General features: G+C 38.7%; 1 protein-coding gene and 1 long non-coding RNA gene across 2 annotated transcripts in view; both read right to left on the bottom strand.

The window, feature by feature from the left end:
• The window catches only part of SLC25A21 (solute carrier family 25 member 21), a 359073-nt gene that overhangs the window by 311014 nt on the left and 29892 nt on the right, over nucleotides 1-18167 (bottom strand). The gene's annotated exons all lie outside the window — the stretch shown is intronic.
• The window catches only part of LOC140703216 (uncharacterized), a 31139-nt gene continuing 29534 nt past the window's right edge, over nucleotides 16563-18167 (bottom strand). Inside the window, exon 2 of the long non-coding RNA XR_012082603.2 lies at nucleotides 16563-17042. This is a non-coding gene — a long non-coding RNA (uncharacterized LOC140703216). The remainder of the gene's footprint in view (nucleotides 17043-18167) is intronic.

Consider the following 18167-nt stretch of genomic DNA (forward strand, 5'->3'; position numbering starts at 1 on the left):
CATTTCAACAGTGGAACTGCAGCCTGAGCTTGTTGTCCCAGCTTTGAGCATGCCATCATGTGTGATCCTGCTATGTGACCAGACTCCTAATGGAGTCTAGTCTCCTGGCTGTATTGCTCTCTACTTCTCTCTTAGCACACCCAAATTCTGTCATCACACTAAGGTTTGTGCATCCAAAAGAGATACTTTAATTGTTACTGGGCTTTAATATTGGTTTGAGATGGGAAATTTTCGTCCTATCCATTAGTTCTTATTTGTGCTCCCAAATTCTGTGTGACTGCCGTTTTACTTATTATGGAAAGAGGTTTGCTCTCAAAGACAGCCTATATATACACCATATAACTTTAAATAAACCTATTGTTCTGGTAAGGAAAGGTTACGACCTACGAATTTGTCAGTAGTTGTCTTTTGCTTCAGAACTGGAACCAGCCCCAAAGCATTTTGTCTTTCACAGAGAAGGCAGCTACATGGTTTCAGTTTTCGTTGATTCACTTGATGAGAGGCTGGCAGTCATGCCAAATTATCTGGTGGGTTCATAATATGCCTTAACAGTGACTGAATAAGAGACCACCAAACATACCCTCTTTTCAGGCTCAGTGTGGAATTTAAATTAATGTTCCTGGGGAGAAAGTCTATCTAACCATACCATCTAGCCACTCCAATTACATTCTTCCTCAGCCCAATCAACATTACATTGCTTAATTTAAATAATATAAATATAATAAGGGGGTTGCTTTGGCAGGATTTGACAAGCTACATATATTTTATGATTGAGATGAGGCACTCGAGGACTCCCCGCTTTAGAGCCGTCAGCTTCTTTTTTTGAAGCCACTGCCAGTGCAATTCTGGATAAGCCAGACAAGGTTAAGAAATGCTTAGTGGTTGGCTTATTCGGCTTCAAATGTCTCTGGGGGTATCTATTTTCCTTCGGGGAAATTTCAAGTTCACTAACCAATGCCAAACAACACAAATGGGAATGACAAGCAATGAATGCAGTGAGCATGTTCAATGTGAAACGTATTAGAATCCCCAGGAAGACAGTCTGTAACTCTGCTTGAAAGAGCACTTGCTTCTCCCACATGTTCCTGCCTAATTATTACGATTACCAAGATAATCTTTAGTGCATTTTTTCAGGTGCAATCACCACATGGTGCAATGAATAGCTATCAGGCAAAGTACCTATTCATCCATTTGAAATGCCCCCCCCCCCTTGAGAGATCTGTCGAGCATCCTCATTAGATGCCAAGACCTTCATCTGGAGGGCAAAAAAGGCTGTAGTGGTATAACCAGGATTCAGAATTCATCATACAATCATAAGGATAAAAGAATTCACCATGGACAGCTTCATGATCAGAAAAAGATATCTGGGGCAATAGCCCCAATGACATATGGGAAATTAAGTTGCAGAACAGGAAGAAATAGGAGATTCCTCCACAGGTGCCAAAACGTGATGGCTATTCATCTAGTTTTAGAAAAGGCAAAAGATGCACATAGTCTAAAAATCGATTTTTGGAGGCCCAAGGAGAACAATTGCTGGTTGGATGGCTCTGTGAGATGGAAGCAGCTGGGGACAGATTCAAGGATCTGCAGTTCAGTTCTCCCCCTGTGCCTAATAATAATAATAATAATAATAATAATAATAATAATAATAATAATAATAATAATAATAATAATAATAATAATAATAATAATATGATGATGATGATGATGATGATGATGATGATGATGATGATGATGATGATTAAAACATCTCATTTGTGGATGAAACACACTTCAGTGGTCCGCATAGTCATTGAAGCTTTGGGAACAATATCAAAACATTTCACACAGTACTATAAGCAGTTTCAGATCCCATGAATCACACCATGAGAGCTAAGAAAACCCGGCAATATTAGGAACAGCATACATACTGTGGCGATATTTAACAGATACTTGGGTTTTTGATTAAAACTTATATCTGTTCTATAATACCAGTCAATGTTGTTATAATTTTGACTGTGTTTTTGAATAATAATAATCATCATCTGGAAGGTAACTCTTTGGATCATCAAGTCCAGCCCCTGTCAAGGAGGCCTAACTGGGGAAAAGAACTCCCAACCTCTGCAGCCTGAAACCTAAACCACTGAGCTATCCAGCCTTGTAAGAGAAGAGCCAACTTTATGTACCCTTGAGCAATCTTCAGAGTCCCATCGTGCCCCCATTACTACTACTACTACTACTACTACTACTACTACTACTACTACTACTACTACTACTACTACTTATTATTATTATTATTATTATTATTATTATTATTATTATTATTATTATTATTATTATTATTAAGAACAGTAGTCTATCACACTTCACTGCCATTGTATCAAAGGCATTCTAATATAAAGAATTAAAGTTGCAAACTTATTCACACTTTTTTTGATAGCAAGCCCCAATGATAAGGGTGTGATGGTTAATTTTCAGTAAGTATGTAGGGGATCATACTGCATGAATATTTTAATCTGCTGCATCATGTCCTGTTTATACACTCATTTTCTACATGCTGTTGACTCAAGTTCCCTTTGCCTCCTAACTCTACAAGAAACTGCTGACAAGGTACTAATAACCACCCTGACAACATGTAATTGAAGGGCAGTATAAACATGCCTAAAATAAATAAACAAAGACATGGTTGATCTAGTTCCAATGCTTATCAAATTAAGCATTACTCTAAATTATTTGCAAACTTAAATAATTTCAACTGGATTCTGTCACAATGCTCAGTCTTTGTATACCATGAAGCACCTTCCACATGTTCTCCCATGAGGTAAAGGTATAACTGATCAGATTCGTTGGTCAGATTCTTAACTCTGATTAAAATTAGGATGTGAAGTCGGGATTAGTGCATTGATTACTAGTTCAAAGCATTCTAGGTTAAATCAGACGAACACTAATGTACATCTCCTAGTGGAAGAAGACATTCTCCTTCTCTCCTCCATCCTCAAGCTCTCCTTCACACACAAAAATCTGTTCTGGAAGCCTTCCCAGCCCTCTGTTATAAATTTTAAAGGGTGCTATGGCGTGAGAAGGAGGGAATCTCCCCTTTCAATTCCACTGACAGAATTCCTTTTGTCAGCAAAATAAACCTTTCATTTTACAGGATTAAACACTTGTTTTATTTGGTGTCTGTGGAACTCAGAAAAGTTCCTTTTTTGGATAACTGATCTCAGAGTATCCAAATCAGCATGGGTTCTGAAACTTTCTCAAGCTCTTGTTTTGTGTTCTTATGTTTTTAAAGAAAGGGATTTAACTCTAAAACGAAAAATACATAATTAGATGTGGTTTAGCTTTTCAAAATCAATTTGTAAACGATGTTACTAACACAAGTCCCCATATATCATTGGATCCCAGAACGTAAAGCTTTTCCTAAGCCCAGAATACAGACGTGTTTTTACTGGTTTTCTTGCTGTCAAAATTAGAAATGCAAATGCTGGAATAAAATGCTGCTAATTCTCTTCAAACCTCAAGTTTTAAAAAAAAAATCTTAATTATCATAATGTAAACAAAGACCATGTTGAAACAGAACAGAGTTCTAATGAGTTAATGTAAAAAGAAAAGAAAAAAGCAATTTGCATGAAAGCTGGCAGCCTGTACCCTGACAGTCATCCATCAAACCAAAAGTCTCTTTAATAAATGCCAATTATAGGGCAAATATGCACAAAACGTGGATAGCATAAGCCATGGGATCATTTCCTTCCGAGAAAATTAGTGGTGAGCAGGACTCCCATGCAGTATAAACGAGCAGTCTGCCCTACAGCAAGGATTGCCCCTGATCTGAATACTAAATACCAATTGCTATTTCTCTTTGTATTTTGCAGTTTTTGCACCTTGATAAAAGTTTATAAAGGCCGAGAATTGTGCTCTCACAACTGCAGATTCCTTCACAACTTGTATATAAAAAAACTAGCATTTTAAAAGTGTATGTGTGGGGGGAGAGTATGACATGTCTATAATGTATACAGTGTCTCTGACTTCCGCTGTAAATGAGTCTTTTTCCTAACTTAATCATACTCAAATTTCACCCCTTTTAAAGATCCTGATTCAAAAATGTTCCCTCATTCGCCACAGTCCACAAATTTATTCCATCTCTTCCTGTGATACTATATGTGCATAAATTAAAAAAGAATGGTCTTAAGTACAGTCTTCATTTTACATGTGCAGATTTCTTCTTCTGCTCAACATGGATTTCATAAATTCCTGTATGAAGAGTTTGTGCTGTGTGTGTCTCTGTGTGTGTCTGTGTGTGCAAGAGAGTGTGTGTGTGTGCGCACATTGGTGGGAGAAGGGAGATGCCAGTTTGCATTTGTTCACTGAAAATTATAATCTTGTTATTTAATCAAAATAATACAGAACACCATATGTATGCTGCTGGAAGCAGAATCATGATTCCCATCCTGTGGTCCATAATCAGCTGGTGGCCCACAAAACTACTGCTGGTGGTCTGTGTGGGACTACAATCATTCACCAGTGAATCCTCCATCTATAGTAGACAGTAAAATGGCTGAGCCAAACATAAAAAGAGAAATAGACAAGAGAAAGAAAGAGAGGGAGAAAGGAGAGAAAAGATCACAAAGTTGGAGCCCTTTACTTTGTTTTCTATACAGAATGGCATTATAAGTTTGAATACAGTATACAGAAAAAACTATTAGAAATAGCTAAATTTTAATGTCCTTCTTATATATGTATCCCTTTAGCCATAAAATATTGGGAAGTACTGGTATAATGGTTTATGTTAGAAAAAAGAGGTTTTCAGCCCCATTAAGTTATGTAGTTCACTGGATGATCTTGAGCCAATTATTTATTTATTTATTTATTTATTTATTTATTTATTTATTTATTTATTTGTTTGTTTGTTTGTTTGTTTGTCTGTCTGTCTGTCTGTCTGTCTGTTTGTCTGTTTGTCTGTCTGTCTGTCTGTCTGTCTGTTTGTTTGTTTAACTTATATGCTGCCCACACTACCCGAAGGTCTCTGGGTGGCTTACAACATTTAAAATGCATTAAAAAGGCAAAATAAAAGGGCAAAATAATTAAAATGCAATTAAAAATATATACAGTGGTGCCTCGCATAGCGACGATAATCGGTGCAGCAAAAATCGCTGCAAAGTGATTTCGTCGCTATGCGATTTAAAAAAGCCCATAGGAATGCACTGAAACCCCTTCAATGCGTTCCTATGGGCTTCAGACTCACCTTTAAATGAAAATCCTCTATACAGCGGCCATTTTCGCTGCCCGGTAAGCGAGGAATCCGTCCCATAAAACATTGGGCAGCCATTTTTTTACCCGGTGGCCATTTTGGAACCACCGATCAGCTGTTAAAAAATCATCGCTCTGTGATGATCGGTAAGCGAAACAGGGTACCAATCATCGCAAAGTGATTTTTGCCCATTTAAAACATTGCAATGCGATCTCTTTTGCGATCACAAAATCTTCATCGCTATGCGATTCCGTCGTTAAATGGGGCGCCCGTTAAGTGAGGCACCACTATATTCTAAAAATTGCCATGAGACCCACAGCTGATATTATTTCAATTAAAAGCCTTCTGGAATAGGAAGGTTTTGACCTGGCGCCAGAATGTCTTCAGTGTCGGCGCCAGACAAATCTCAGTCGGGAGGGCATTCCATAGTCTGGGGGCAACTGCTGAAAAGGCCCTTTCTCTGACCACAGAACTAAATTTGCTTTTGTAGATTTGATAGAAGAAGAGTATGGCAAGAATGTCACAAGTCGTGTCATCATTAAAATGTCAAATTTAAAAGGAACCCAGCATGCCTGGATTTGATTCCAAATTTGCCCCTCTGCAAATGGAAGAGCTCCTTCCATTTTCAGAAGAAACCTACTAAGTCTTCCTTCCCACTAGAAAAAGTGCAATGGTGGCAATCACCACCTGTTTCCTCTTGCAGCATCCTGTGCAACCGACAGCTTTCAGAAGCAGTTTTCTTGGGAGGCGGTTACATCAGAAAGAAGGAATCTGCACAATTGTTGCCCTGCCCCCATTCTCCAGCCTGCGTGGACCTCCACAACCATGGACTATATTCATGTGCATGGATATAGCCCATAATTTCTGCCCCCTCCTAATTTTATCTTCACAACAGGGGGGGAGGTCCAGCAAGTTACAGAGAACTGAGTAATATGGCCCTGTCCAAGGTCACTCTCTGACTTTCACGGCTAAGCAGTGGTTTGAAACTGGACTGCCTGGACTAACCCAAGATCGATCTGCTACCTACAACCCTCATCTCATTTTGAGCTGATTACATCCATTGTTTTAAATTCATAAACACAATTTGGAAATATTGTTTTTTGGAACACAGCTTCTAAAATCCCCCCATGTTGTATGTCCATTTCCAAGCTCTTTTCCAGACCAGCTCCATTACCATCAAAAGACCTATCTTAGAAAAACTACATTTTTTAACTGTAACTCCTAGAAGCCATGCTGGCTACATGATTCTGGGAGTTGTAATCCAAAAATGTAATATTTCCAAGTTTTGCGTGGAAGTTCATTCCTCCATCAATTTTGTTACAGCATTAAGTAGCAATATTTTCCAAGTATAGATTACTATGTTATGGGATGAATATCTTAAACCAAAGAAAGAAATACAGTACATATGTTCACAGACAAATCAACTTTGCTAAGTAGCAAGAGTTTTGTTGCACTAGTTGTATAATGACAGAATGAATTTCTGTGAGGACAACAATCATGTTTGTTACTTTTGTCCCAAGTTGATGTCTTACCTAATTGGCCTCCCATGTCACATCTCCCATTGCACAGGCAGGCCCGTGCTACATTCACTTATTTCCATGTTGGCTGAAATTATGATGAATGATCTGAGCTCCATTCAATTATTGAAAAAGCGCAAGGAAACAGGAACAATGAAACTGGCAAAGTGTTCTGCATTCTTAGGAACAATTTAGGCTAATTAGCATCAACTTCTCCCCCATTCATCATACCCCTTTAGAAATATAAACAAACTGTCAGCTCTAACCTAACAAACAGATCACTGAGCTACTTAACACAAATTATTCTTACATGAAAAGCTCCTTCTCAGGCAATATTCTCCTCTAGGGCATCTGGGAAGCTGAGCTATTAAAATTGAAGACATATGTTTCAGTCAAACTTAACTTCCATATTGCAAGGATCAGTGTTGTGACAGTTTTCCGTCAGCATACCGATTGCAGGCAGGATGTTACACACTTAAAACAAAATGATGAAACAGTGGAGCTAAATGAGGCCTGTTCACGTTAGCATTTTATTAAACAAGGTTAATTATCACACCAAAATTCAAGGTTTCTTCATTTATCATAGGCTTCAACTTCATAAATGGTTTGCTTTTTGTTATACAGGAAGAATGTTTCAGCTGACATCTGAGAGGTGACTAGAAAAAGACAGTAACCAATCATGGGTAAGAAATCAAAAGAAAGCTTCCGGGGTCCAAAGAAAGGGTGTCAGTCTAGCACAGACTGGGTTACATATGTAGCCCAAGATACAATGGTGTACTTCTTGCTCAGTACTAGCAGAATAGCATCTTACTCTCCCACCCCATTCCCCAGCTGCAGTTCTCCGATGCTCCCAATAACCTCCTCCAAAGAATTTCCCAGCCCTCCAGACAGGTTTTTAAGGTCCATGTGTAGCTGCATGAAAGAGGGGGTCATCAAGAGTTTCCATCAGAAGCACCGGTGCCCAGAAGAGGGACGCTATTGTATCCTGGCCACAGTGTGTTTTTTAGGAGGACATTATAAACCTGTTCAGCCTCAGATGGATCCTACACAGATGGGAGAAATTTAAGCCTTTTCACCCCAGTCCATATTTTTCTAACCATTCACAAATACCTGCCCTACCTGAGCTACTTGAATGAAATTTTTTAAAAAGCTTAATTGATGCCATTGGAAGGCCTTTTTTTCTTCATTATTATTATAGCAGCCAAATGGGATTGAGGCACAGAAAATTTTGAGGTTAATATCAGCTGAGGGATTTAAAATTTAAGTATGAAAGTCAACTTGAACTGCATACTGTGGCTGAGATCTATTAAAACTCTGGGGGAATAAAAAGTTCCGCCAGTGTGATTCTGCAAGATCTTGTCTCACCTTAGAGAAATGAGGCATTTAGCCCTGCAGTGCGCTGTTCCAGAGTCCCTAGAACTGGCTGGGAGCTTCCAGTCTTCAGGGGCCAATCCCTGCGGCAATCTTGGCTTTTAGAAGGGACAGAGCTGTGTTCAGGCATTGAACCAGCTTGTAAGGCAAGTCAATGCATCACATGGGTGAATGGAAAGAACTGCTTGCGCAAGGAAATACAAGACATCTTCCTGTGTGAACTTAGAAAAGATACAGCCTCTCAACCAAGAGTGGTGCGAGAATACTGAAAGCCAGGCCCAATGATTTAACATAACAGGTAATTTAGCCTGCCTTCTACCTGGGACATTTTCTTGCAAACTCTACTGAAACGAGTGGTAGCCACACAAGAAGAAATCAGTTCATACACTATCGTGCCAGTGGCATTTGCACTGGAGAACTTCCAGGTACTGCAGTTTGTTCCTCAGATTGCTTAAAGCTATAAGCAAAAAAGGTATAATGTATACATGTTTTCTACATAGTATTTATCTTTCTCATTTTTCTTTCATTTCTGGGCCTTATTTGTTTTAGTATGTGTGTTTAAATCTCCAGAGTTAATATTTTGGCAAAGCAACTACCAAGTAAGTTAATGACAGTACTTTTTGAAAGACCAAACCAGATGTGCATGTGTTTATTAAGCATGCACATGCGGGTTTCAATAGAAAGCTAGGATGGGATGGACTTTGAAACTTAAAGAATGGGGGGATTGAGGGACAGCAGAAAATCAGACTTAGGTCTCCATTCTTCTTCTCTATGTTTGACTACTTGAAACTGTTCGCTATCACTTAGTTCTGACCTTGGAAGTGGAGAAAGGAAAAAAAACTTTCAAACAGAGAGCAGAGAGGTAAACAGGGAAAAGGGCAAGGTTTTGTTTTCTCTCACACACAAACACAAACTGCTAATAGAAGCACGTAACCTGCAATTTAGGCCTTAAGTGTGCCTTCACAGTTGTTTTGCACCCTCTCCAATTACCATCAAATACTAGTGTCTCATGTCTGGAGTAGGGGATACCGTTCCAATTTTGGGATGAGTTGCCCCCTGCTGAACCTAATCATGCTAGCACTAAACACATCTACATTAGGTTTGCTATGAGAAGTGACCGAAAGAGGGCCGTGCATCCCTTTGCCAAGAGATTCTCATAGAGATTGCACTTCTAGGTTGTGAGTGGGGAGGGGGTGATGGGAAAGTTCACTACAGCCTCCCAAAGAGGAAAGAAGAAATTGAACGGGATGTGTTATGTGTGCACATGATTGACATTCATCCTCCCACAGATCTCCTTTGTATGTGGATTAGCACACAGTGCCAGATTTTCAGAGCAATCAAGCTGGCTACAGTTTAGAGTTTTAAATTACGAAAAGCCTTAAAACACAAATAAAATAAAAAATACATATATAAAAATGATCAAAAATCAAGCTTTAGTAATAGTATGAGATGTCTTAAATTTAAGATAATTTATCTTCTCAGCAGGTCTTCACCTAGTCCTGCTGTCATGCACAAATCTGAGAAGACTGTATGCGCCTGAGTTGGTGCTACTTTGACTACTTTGACTATTCCTCGCCTTCACTATGACAATATCCATACCTATAGCCCTTTCAATTGTTATATCTATAACCACCATCATCCCAACTTGGCATCATTCAGATCACCAATGTCCAGGATGTCTGCAGTTGTAGTTCACCCCTTAGGAAGACGCTAGGGCTTGGAGAAGCTGCTCTTTTGAGAAAACACTGATTGGATGGAAAACCATATTTCGGCATCATCGAAGGCTGAAGTAGTAGACATTACAGTTTGAAAACTACGAAGAAGTACTGTTGCATTGCTTCCTTTGAGGCTTTCTTGATTCCATTAGTTTTGTCTCCAGGAGGGCATTTATTAAAGTGGGATATTAACTCCCTTTTTCCGCCCACTATATCCTCTTAACTCATAACTTCCTTAGATACCACGAGGAGTGTTTAATTACTTGGCCTATGTGGAATTAAATCCCTTTCAGAGGGTCATCCTGTATAACTTACTCTTGATTCAAAACTCCCAGAATCTCCAGCAAGCACAGCCACTACTAGAATTCTACAAGTTATGTTTCCAACTACTACTTTCAAGCTCTGCTTACAGTCCAGCATTCCTACTTTAACTCTGAAAGACCAGGAGGACCTTCTACTGGAGATGATGGAGAACCAAGTTTCACACTCAAAGCAACATACAAAGATTCATTTTAAAGGTATGTTGCCGTATCTAAAATCAGAGTTTCTAGCATGTGTGGAGAAATGGTAGTGGGAGATCTGGCACATCAAGAGTTGGAAAGTTACTTTTTAACTTTACAATATTAAAAAGCAACATTGTTGCTAACCTGTGCTAGTTATACCGTTTGCTGTTTTCTGTTTTAATTGTGTTATCTTCCTTTTAAAAAAAAAATTGATAAGAGAATAGCATAACAGTTGAAAGGTCTGTCAAAATGCCTTTAAAAGTAACTTTTGAAAGTAAGTTTAAAAATACTATTTATTATACCAATAGATTATTATTTTTCTGGTCGCTCACATTAGTTTTAAAATGTAATGTAACTGTACCCTTGTAATCTAAAAAGTAACTGAACTACAATCCATTTCTTCCAGTCCTGCTTTGTAGATCTAAATCTGGATCCAACCAGATGACAACAAAGATGATGAAAGCTCGAACAATATACATGTTGGATTACAACTCACAGAATCCCCCAGCCAGCATGTTGTCTCCAAAGCAAATTTTTCATGCTCTCATGATGATGGCTTGATACTAATGATTTACCTTTAATTATCTTAAATTACTAAATAATTATTGTCTAAAATGTAGGCTTGCCAATTAAATATTTCCCCATCAGACCTTTATGTCTGGCTAACAACATTCACTTTATTTTAAATAACTCACATTTAACAGCATGAAGATAAGATGAAAAGACATCATTAAGGTGAAGAAGCAGGCTAAATATCAGCAACATCCCTGGCAGTAAAATCTATAGAGTGTGAAGTACTCTCTAAAGGAAGTGGTGAAATCTTTGTCACTGGGGACACTTTAGAGACACATTAGAAATCATGATAATGAGTATAATTTGCACAGGCAAAAGCATAATAAACAAGAAGATTATTTCCATCTCAGGCCTTTATAACTGAGTAGTGTCATGAGGACAATGGGAATATGCAGATAATCAGAAGGATCACAGAAGGCCTGTCCAGATGTGCTCCTGGTTCTCTTTCCAAAAATAGATCAGTGGAAAGGCTTTGCATTAAGGTTTCAATTGTATCTCCCTCCGCAGAGCATCTAGATACAGTATGAGGGATCTGGTAACTTTACATTAGTCTCTACTGCATTTTGCCCCATTAGATTGGCACTAAATACCGGTAATATGCTAGTCTAGTATTTAGCAACTAAGATTTAAAATAATTCCTGTCTCAATAGATTGGTCTGTGAAAAGTGCATTACACCTAACTGCACTACTGATACTGTACCTAATTCCCATGACATCAAGAAAAATATGTACTGAGCAGTGTAATAGTGCCTGTTGATCTTATACGAAATTACACATAATTGTCATGTTTGTAGCCCACACAAAGAGGGACTCTACTTTGTATACATTTTCAAGTTCCTTACAACCCCTCCCCCCAAAAAAAACAAGATTCCTGATTGTTTTATAGGAATCTATCAACACAGGACATGCATGTTTTTCTACATGGGCATCCCCAGATGGATAATTAAATATTTATACAAGTGATCAAAGCAAGAGACTCCAGGTGTGATCAGATATGGGAAATCCACTCATCCAATCATACTGGAAAGGGTTGGTTTGTAGGGAGCAATCTCCCTCTTCAATTTCTTGGGGAATTGTTCCAACCCAGGCTCTAAAAATAGTGAACCTACTGCTGGACCAGAGAGGTCTAGCTTGGGTACAGATTAGGTTCAGGTTGGAGCAAAACTCACACAAGTGGTCCCTGTGCCACCATGCCCTGAAAGAAAATTAAAATACAGAAAAAGTCTTCTTTCTTCTTTGAAAGAAGACCTTTGAAATATTCTTATTCATTCATTCATCCATCTTATATATTGCCCCTTAGTGCAAAGCACGCTCTTGGTGGTTCAGTAAAGAATAATCCAGAGCAATATACAAATACATATCAGTAAACAATAAAATCAATCAATCAACACAACCACCGAACTAGCTAACCTATCTTTATATAAATAAACAGTTAAAAAGGACACTGGACATCACAGGTAAGGACACTAATGAAAAGCAGCTTTAAACAATTCAGTTTTAACTAACTCCTTAAAAACTGAGAGGGAAGGAACCTGGCAAACCTCAGCTGGAAGTTTATTTCAGAGATATGAAGGCACAACTGATGTTTGCTCCTTTGGTGTCCTTTGGTATAACCATTTTTCATATCCTGGCCTGAGAAGAGTAGGTTGGGACTCTTTAATTAGTGACTGTTAATTAAAGTCCTTGTTGCAATCTGTCACTGCACACTTTCTGGTTTTTCACAGTGAGTCCTTGCTTTGATGCTGGCTCTGACCACTGCAGATGATATCGTTTCCCCTATATCCGCATATACTGTACGATTTTGGCAATCAGTCTAAATTTGTACGCTGACGAGGGCAGGGCTTAAGCCAAAGATGAAAAGGGCCATAGCTGGAAGTGCAGCATAGGTAAACTTTTCCTTGTACACGTTCTCTCTCACACTACTATCCCATTTTCTTACCTTCTTCCCTTTCACCTAGCTGCCTTCTAGATAAAGAACAGATCTTCTTTGAAAGAAGACATTTGAAACAAGGATGGGATTTTTGGCTTTCTTGGACCACAAATCCCATAGTTCTCCACTCTGTGAGGTCTATCTGATATTTGATTGATTGATTGATTGATTGATTGATTGATTGATTGATTAATGATTCCTACAAGTGTCTGGGGGACTACAATGGGAACAGAAAGGCCCATTGGCCTTTGGTGTGATCCAGGACATAAATTTTCTTATTGCAGTTTTCCAGTTGCTTGTTTAGCATTGTAAACAAATAGCGGTGAGGGAGCAGTTTAACTTAAAGGTCTTGGGGTCTGCATATTGAAAGCTATATTTAAATAAAACAAAACAAATCTAAACCTCACATAACAATTTGAGAGTTTTTCATTGTGTATAGACTTCCATGTTCAGCTCTACTCGTTGTTATGAGGCTTTAAAAATTCATAGTTGTGCAGTTGTGACAAAATGTATCAATATACTGTACTAAATACTGTATAGCTAAATTTTTGTAGGATGCAGACTTGTATACACCATGGACAGGGATTGTCTAAGAAAGTAGACTTGATCCATAAAAGGTCACATTAAAATACAGCAGTTAGCCTTTAAGGTGCTACTGTGTTTTTTCTCTTGGGGTATTTTGGTTTTGTCTTGTTTTTGCTTGGAAGGTTTCTTAGAAATCTTTAAAGGAGACTTTATGTTATTCCAGACAAGGACAGGCCAGTGATAATTTTAGAGACCTAAAACACACTGGACAGTGCATTATATTGCAACTGTCTTAAAGAACTCCATCCACTTTCTGGAGAAGAAATTGCATTAACTTCTAAATATATTCCAAATCTGACAACTCGTTTAACAACCCTGATATTCAAGACATGGTGGTAACTTAGGCATGCCAGCCAGGATTTTCTTCTTAATTGTTGCTTTACTAGTACTACTCTTACTGAGGTAAGATCAGAACTGGTCACATATTGTGTTAACCCTTACATAACACATCCCACCCCATTCATATGCTCTGCCTACCATTCATATACTGTAACTGCATAGGATAAAATAAAAATGGATGTGGATATCACCATTTTTTGAAGGAAATTCTATTTGTTGTTTCCAAAGCATGTAGGGACAGTGATGTTCATTCTGTGAGACAGGTTAGTTTAAGGGAGATAGGTTTTCAAGGTACAGGAAATGTTCAAGGCATAATGTACCACTGCCACCACACTCTCAGAGGTCCATGGCTAAACAGGAATTTGAACCCAGTTGTCCTGAATCTTGGTTAAACATTATCAACTATACCTCACTAGATCTCTCAAGGTGTGCAAACAGTGAAAGTGATCGAGACATTTAATATTCTAAATTACAGGCAATTAAGCATTAAGATCTTACAAGAAATTAATGTTGCAACAAGAATTTGGCTCTCAAACCTACTGAAAAATTCTTTATTTTCCTATACAATAATGAAATACACTACAACAACTAACATGATGATAAATGTTCCCAAGGTTTGTATGCTTCTGATTATATTGGCATTTATCATTTTCTTTTTAAAGACAAATCTAATCAAAAAACATAATGTGAAAAAGACAATCTGGAAGGATATATTGGCAAAACACTGTCAAACCATATCATGTAACTCTTTCAAACTATGTGAGAAAGGACTGTAACTACAACTAATTTATCCAAATTTCAAGAATAAAAATCGAGCCAAAATAAATTAGAGGTTGTAACTCTGTGGATATGCACAGCCCAAGAATGGAGAGGGGGAGTATAGTTTACCCAAATGCAGAAATGTGAGGGGCAGCTTGCTGTAGCTGTGACACCATTGCAATGTGAGAAAAATACTTGAGGGGCTAAGTATGTTATTATTATTGTTGTCAGGCTTGTGAATTTACTTGAGCCAATCATAAGCAGTGCTAAAGCACAACGAGCAAACATTCTGAACGATCTTTTGCCAGCCCATGCCCTTCCTCAAACAAAGAGCATGTGCTATTGTAATTAAACTGGAAACTGTAGTTTGAGGTACAAAAAGATTTGTGCTGTCTTATATGGAATGTTCTTTATGTGATATGTCCCAGAGTTCCTTGTAGACAGGAGGAAGCTGATTGCAGAGCACAGCATTACGTTAATCAAGAACAACAAATCAGGAAAACTTCGACAATAAAGGTTTATTGAGTTATCAATTGCAACAGGGGGAAAACTGGAGGTCCTCAGATCCTGTGTAGGTAAGGTTTTGTGTACAGTGCCCTGACAGTATTGAAAAGAATTACTTGATGACAGAAACATCTGCATTTTTAACTGACCATCTCATTTGGCCACCATGATAAACTGTTAAACTAGTACCATCACAGATGTTATTTTCTTTGTGAATTAATCCCACAGGATAATGCTAGAGATAGCAGCAAAGAGATACGGTCATTGTCATATTCTTTACTAATTACAGAATTGGTTATTAGGTCCAAGAGAATTTAGGCGATAAGAATATCATCAGTCACATCAGATACATTAACAGAATTACAAATATATTCACCACATGAGTCTTTAAAATTCAGGCCACCGAGTACTATACATTTAGCCTTGATGCATAGATTGTAGCTGGTGAATGGCTAGGTGAAACGGGGCACTGATGGGTATCTGAGGTGGGTCATTCCAAGTAATATGACTGCAGGATTAAGGGGAAACAAGTGCCTGACATATGCCTATGCTACAAAAATAATGAAGTTATATACTAAACTATGCACACATTTAAAATATGAGTTTCTAAGATATCATTAATTTTTAAAAAATATGCACAGCTACACTGGCCAGAATCCTACAATAGATTTATGCTGACATAAGTATAACTGTGTAAACTGCCGTGAGTTGGTGCTCATACCACTAATCAGGTGCCAGTTGTATACCTTGGCTCTCCATGCGTAACAATGTCTCGTAGGTGGCAAATTTCCACTGATTAATAGCCTCCTGTGGGAATTTTGGGGTGCATGTGACTTCATCAATGTATAAATCATGTGAACCCCAAAATCATCTTTAATCAGTGTCTATTTGCCTTAATCACGAATAATGACATCATATCTGTTGTGCATGTGGAGCTGGGCAATAGGATTTCAGCCATTATGTTGTTTCTAAATGTAATTTTACCAGACCTTCACTACCAGGAACAAAGAAGTCTTTGTTACTAGCAACTATGAGCCTGATCCCACTGACAATAAAAAAACACTCTTGTATCGGGTTCTGCTAAGGAAAAAACAAAGATTGAAATGTAGGCATCCCCATGAGGTATGTGCACACACAAAATAGAGGAACACCTCCATAGGAGCAGAAAAACTCACTCTTGCTCACCCCTGCTTGCCATTTGCCCCCAGCCCCCTTGCCCACCTGCTGCCCCCCTCAATCGTCCCCAGCCCAATCACCCTCCCAGCCCAATCGCATGTCTGCCTCATCGCCCGCCAGCCCAATTATCCCACCACCAGCCCAACTGCCCCTCCACCAGCCTGATAGCTCCCTGCCAGCCTGCCACCCATGACTGACCTTGTTTTGACAGGTGGCAGTGCAGGTGGTGGCAAAGGAGAGGATGCACACACCAACAACAAAAATTTTGGATTCAGGCTAAAGTGCATGTGACTTCAGCCTGAATCCAAAAGAAACAATCTCTCTGACACTTTCTTCCAGCAGTGGTATCAGGCCCTATGTCACTTGTACAGGTAATTAATTATTCTGTCTGAATGTATTTATTTATTTGATTGCTATACTGCCATGTTACTGCAAGCCCTACACTGGGTGGTTTTAGGAGAAGGGATACACAGCCTGCAGTTTGGAAGAACACCTGGGTATATGAGTGGTGTTGCGGAGTTTTTTTAGCTCTGGCCTGGTGTGTCAACTGTTGTATTTTTATTTTGTTTTATTTTAGAAAGGTAGTCTGCCACATCAACAAGTGGTTTAGTTATTTACAAGAAGAATTTCACTACAGCATCAGCTAGATACAGCCGGGAGCACCGTGGTTGCCACTTAGAGCATTACAAGTTCCTCTGCAGAGTCCATAGGTAAATGGTGTAACTACCACAATTCATGTCATCTGGAAGGCTGGTGTGGGGTCAAGGGCACTTTTCCCAGGGGGGCTTCACTTCCTCTGTGGGGAGCAGGAGAGATGCCTGTTCTGTTGCTCTTGTCTCAGAACTGTAAGGAAAAACGCAGCATCAGTTGGGTGTTTTTTAAATGGTTTTAACATGCTTGGTGTCGGAAAGTTCTTGAAAAGTGCCTGCAAATTTTACCTGAGGCAAAATATAGCAGTAGAGCTGCTGATGACAGCTTGGTGATGTGACCATACCATACAAGTGCTTTATTAGCTACACTGACACCCAGTTTGCATCCGGGTCCAATCAAGACACTGGTTACAACCTTTAAACCCTAAAACATTTTCAGATGTGCAGAAATAAAGGATCATTAATGATTATATGTAGAAGCCATTAACAGAGTTCCTTTGTGGAAATCTTCCACTCTCTGTGGCATAGATAGCACAGGATTCATGGCCCCTATCATTAGGGGTGCTCAAATAATGGAGCTTAATTGGTTTTAGGAGATTTGGTTCCCATCACCTCACAGTAAATTGCAAGTAAAGGGCTATCTATATTATATAACAGCCTTCTCACAGTGGTCTGGCTATTTTATGTTAGAAGCCTTGTGGTGCAGTGGTTAAACTTTGTGATTGTGTTTCTTCTTCGATTTCTGCTAATAAAACCATTTGGTTATTGGCGAGTAAAGTGACTTCTCAATATTATTGCAGTGAATTTCATAACAATACATTTTGGCTGAGCCTCAAAAGGAATCACTGGCCAGGTCTGAAATGCAAAAGAACTGCTGCGGCTGACAATGCAAAACGAAGCTCCTTCCAGTCATCTTAAAAAGTGTCACTGTTATAGCAAAGAATATCTGTCAGTCAGACCCTTCAGGAGAAACTTTTAAGTAAATCTTTGATGCACTTTAGTTAACTCTTGGTGGTCCACAGCAACAAAAGATGTTTATAGGAGGAGGTCCATGGTAAAGAACAGGTTAAAAACCACTGGTGTTTTGTATTATTAAGATATTGCTGGTTTGTAAAGACTATTTTGCATCAAAGATGGAAGGAGCAAATTGTTTTATAAAGACAAATACTGAAATACAGAGGAAAGCTACAGCATGATTAAATCAATTTGCAGACAAAGTGTAACAAAATGTACCCTGTTAAGAGATGGCTATGTAGTAAACATAACCTGTTCTTTGAAGAAGACAAACCATGTCTATAGGCCAGCGATGGCAAACCTA

Source organism: Pogona vitticeps, chromosome 1 (genome assembly GCF_051106095.1).
Source record: "Pogona vitticeps strain Pit_001003342236 chromosome 1, PviZW2.1, whole genome shotgun sequence".
NCBI classification, from domain to species: Eukaryota; Metazoa; Chordata; class Lepidosauria; order Squamata; family Agamidae; genus Pogona; species Pogona vitticeps.